Consider the following 4,707-nt stretch of genomic DNA (forward strand, 5'->3'; position numbering starts at 1 on the left):
TGATGCAGTTGGAATTCAATGAAAAATAATAGCAAGTACTTTGACCTATGTGCCAAAGATCAAGTGTAAAACCAATAAAAAGAATTACATATGCATTGAAGTTTTTTACTGAATGTTTTACACTTATTCAAAAATCATTAAAATACATTTTTATTTATATGTAGTAAGTTTATATTGGTGTGTACTGTGTTATGTGTGTAAATACTTTGTATGTGGTGTTTGTGTTTTGTAATGCTGGGAAATTGGAGACAATGAAAAGGTATGCTTGTGTGCAAGTGTACATTTATCTCAAATTGTACACACCAGGGCTTCACGTTTGCCTGTTGGCCACTGTAACATATGCCTTGTAGGCCACAAGTATAGGCCTTGTGTCATTTATTCCATATATGTTTTTTTATATCATCATCATCACCATTTATTTATATAGCGCCACTAATTCCGCTCTTTCACATGCCCACATTTACACGACCTTACAATACAGTACTCAACATATTTTATCAATAGCACTTTATTTTAAATGATGGACTACTAAACCTGAAATATTAAGTTGCTTTATATAATAGAGCTACTAATAATAATGCAGTCAGACTTGCCAACTTGATTTTTTTTTACAATAGGATTCCTGTTAACAAATTAGTTCTGGCCAATTAAGATATATAATTCACACAGCACAGGCAGTGCATCACTGACAGTTTTAATTGACCCGTAATTGCAGCAACAATTATTATTATTACTGTTACTATTACTAGTTCTGCAGCGCCGTATATGGCAGTAGTGCAAACAAGATAGTCATAGTTCACATAAACATACAAAAATTTACATAGCACAAGTAGAAATGAAAAGCGTGGGTAACAAATACAAGTAGTAATGCAAGAAGGATAACATAAATCAAGTCATAATACAAAGGGCAATTCCTAGGTAAGGATAGAAAGGTTAGCTGAAGGTTACAAGGGATGGGTAGGAAGCAGGTAGAAAAGAGGGAGGAGGAAGAAAAAAAAGTAAGGAAGGCCCTGCTAATGAAAGCAGAATAAGGGATTGAAGCAGAAGAAAAAAAAGGGGGGGGGGGACGGGACAGTAAGGAGGGGTTCACCCTTTGGTGAAGAGGTGAGTTTTGCATTAGAAGAGAGTGGTCCATGGTTTTGAAGGCCACAGGAAGGTCCAGAAGGATAAGCACAGAGAAATGACCCTTGGATTTTGCGGGAAGAAGGTCATTGTTGGCAGGATAGGTGTTTTAAAAATGGCAGAAATTGCCAGACATTGGATGTTGGAATGTCAAAATTGCAGGTTAATACATATAGTGACTTTGCATATAAAATCGCCGGTGATCTCTGGCAATTTGCGGCGATTTTTAAGTTGCTGAAAAAATTGCAGCTTGATACATTTAGCCCCTGGAGAGAAGGTTGTAGCAAAGAGAGGCAGTTGTGGAGTTGTGGGAAACACAGAGAGGGGCAGAGAGAACACTAAAGAAGAGTGTTATAGCCCAAGGGATTTTACCCCTACTTGCAAAGCTGTGCACTACACAGAGAAAGGGTCAGAGATACAAGGATGTGTTGGAGATAAACTACGCTGTGATTCCTGCCTGTGTATACTGGAAACAGACAAAGCATGAACTGTGAGTAGCTGTAGAACTATTGTGTCACAAAAAAATGAGTGCCCCCCCCTCCAAAAATCTATCCACGCTGAACAGTGCTGGGGTTCCTGCCACACTGTGGTGTCGCAGTAATGATAAAAATCAGGTACCTCGAGTGGCAACTTTGCTGGCCCACTGGTCCCAGTATAACAGTAATGGGGTCACGAAAAATATATGTACTCAGGAGTACTAGCTAATTCAATATTATGTTGTATTTCTATTGTTGCACTAATTGCAGTAAAGTAACAATCAGTGACGTGATGGAAATGTATATTTCCTCTCTCCCTGATAAAATGCTCTTACATAATAAAGCTTTTACTTCAATATGCTACTAAAATAAATCCCATCAGTCCTGTAAAAATAATTAACATTCACTTTTTTAGGCTCAGATATAAAAAGTTATTCACACTAAAGATGACACATTGTATAAATGTGCGCATTAGCCTGGTGTGTAATTTGGAACGAAATACCTCCTTCAGTCTATGAGGAGTTAAAAAAGTGTAGATTTTAAATAAAGGCTATTTCTAAATGTTAAAATAAAAGAAACCCTGAGAATGTGCGTGACGGTTTCTGCATGGTACTTTGGCATAGTCAGACAATGATTTTCATGACAGAACCTAACCAGACGTTATAAGGCATTTAAATAACAACATGTTAACCCTAGACTTCATGTTTATTTGAAAAGATTAGAATTATTCCTGAAGAGATCATGTATTGCTAGTGATACGTGTAAAATGCCTTTTATTTAAGTTACACAGCAGTAGTCTACCTTTATATATTTATTCTGTACCCAAAACAAACTTTGATGTTGTGTTAGGCATACCAAAGCATAACATTTCACATGATCTATGAAGCATAGTTAAACAATACTTTCCTGTATCATTTTAAGTAAGCTTTATCTCTTGTCAAGAAACACACACGTATATCTACATCTATCTATCTATCTATCTATATGCACACACACACACTAATCAGCCACTGACAAGTGAAGGGAATAACATTTATTATCTCGTTACAATGGCACCTATCAACGAATGGGAAAGATTAGGCAGCAAGTGAACAGTCAGTTCTTAAAGTTGATGTGTTAGAAGCAATAAAATTAGGCAAGCGTAAGAATCTGAGCAACTTTGACAAGAGCCAAATTGTGATGTCTAGAAAACTGGGTAAGAACATCTCCAAAATGGCTGGTCCTGTGGGGTGTTCCTGGTATGCAGTGTTTAGTACCTACCAAAAGTGGTACAAGGAAGGACAACTAGCGACAGGGCCATGGGCGCCCAAGGCTCATTGATGCACGAGGGGAGCGAAAGCTAGTCCTTCGGGCCCAATCCCACAGATGAGCTACTGTAGCACAATTTGCTGAAAAAGTTAATGCTGGTCATGATAAAGTTAGGACCACCCTATTAGCAGAAGCGCCTAGATGGGGCGGGTGGCTTAACATACATTTGCAAATGTGTGCAACTGAGGATTCTGCACTTTTATGTACAAATCGAAAGAGAATAGTAGCTCCTTTACTGGTTACAGCAGTGTGCTGGGGCAGGGCCATCTTAACAACATTATGGGCCCCCGGGAAAAGCACTGCATTGGGGCCCCTACATACATAGATATATATATATATAGATATAGAGATACAGATATAGATATATAGAGATAGATAGATGTACTTGCTCAGTGACCCTTGAAGGTTTTTTTTTGCAGGCTTTTTCTTTTGCAGGATTATTTATTCTAATTAAGAGCCCTGCCTATGGTCCCCCTTGCCCATGGGGCCCCCGGGCACCTGCCCATCGTGCCCAATGGAAAAGATGGCCCTGTGCTGGGGGATTTATTTATTTGTTTTTTTTCCTTTCTGGATAACCCCGCCCTTTCAAGCACCTGCTAAGAACCTATAAATTGACTGAGCAACATCCAGTGGTACTTGTTATTACGATGCTGGTTTTTCCGACACGTAATATATAGACAAAAGAATTCCGAATAGTATCATTTCGACATGACTAAAATGTAGCCTTACTATAAATGAGACACAGAAGATCTCTGACCTGCCTGCCAGTATTTCCGAATGGAGAAAATGTTGGTGCTTCACATTGACGTCATATTATATAGGGACAAAGGGATTTCGGTATTTAAAGCAGCAATGCCAGGAGCCGGAAACTGTACAATTTAATATAAGGGTTCGGGTTAGGGTTAGGTGCTGGAACATGGCATTGCTGCTTAAAATACGGAATATTCCAATGTCGCTATATTAAGTGACGTAAATGTGAAGCTGTGACGAGACAGGGTCCCATTGGGATAAAATCGTATCAACCCAGTCTGTCATGAGTGGGCCCGACCGAGGATATCGGTTCCCTTGTACTGTTATTAAAATTCACAGACAGATTCGGTACTACATGTATCCCAGGAGGGAGGGGGAGGTTATCACAAGAAGCTTGGATCAGCTAAAGCCACTGTGACATCACAGAACTGGCAACCTTGGACAGGTGGTACATGTAACATGATTGTTCAGTCTGATAGCTGACCCAATTTGTGCAATCAGGCAAAATGACCACAATTGTCCAACAGTGGGTCGACTTTAACTATGAGCCCAGAAACAAATATTTTACATATTTGATTGTTCATTTATGTTTTCTTTTCAATAACCTTAAAAATTAAAATGATGAAAGGGAGATTTTGGGAATGTGAAAATCAATAATACATTTTCAGTGCATAGAGGTAACATGGATTACATAGTATCTTTGTCTGACTAGTAATGCAAGGGGTTAAACAAGGGAGGATCTGGCCCTGATCTAAATAGAGGGGGCGGTTTTTATGATGTTAATGGATGTGACATGAAGCACCTAACTCCTCAGACTTGCTGGCAGGGAAACCACAGGGGAGCCTTTGTTGAAAACACACTCCTCACCACACCCTGGTCACCACCCCTATGCTGTTATTACCAATGACTGGACTGTTGAAGAGGGGGATAGTCCAGGGGGAGAGAGGAGTAAAAACACTGGATCCGGGAGAGGGAAGGGGTGAGTGTGACAGGATTTATGAAGGAGAATTAACTCTGACTAGGAGAGGGTTATCGAACTCTACCAGGGGAC

Source organism: Mixophyes fleayi, chromosome 5, assembly GCF_038048845.1.
Source record: "Mixophyes fleayi isolate aMixFle1 chromosome 5, aMixFle1.hap1, whole genome shotgun sequence".
NCBI lineage: Eukaryota > Metazoa > Chordata > Amphibia > Anura > Limnodynastidae > Mixophyes > Mixophyes fleayi.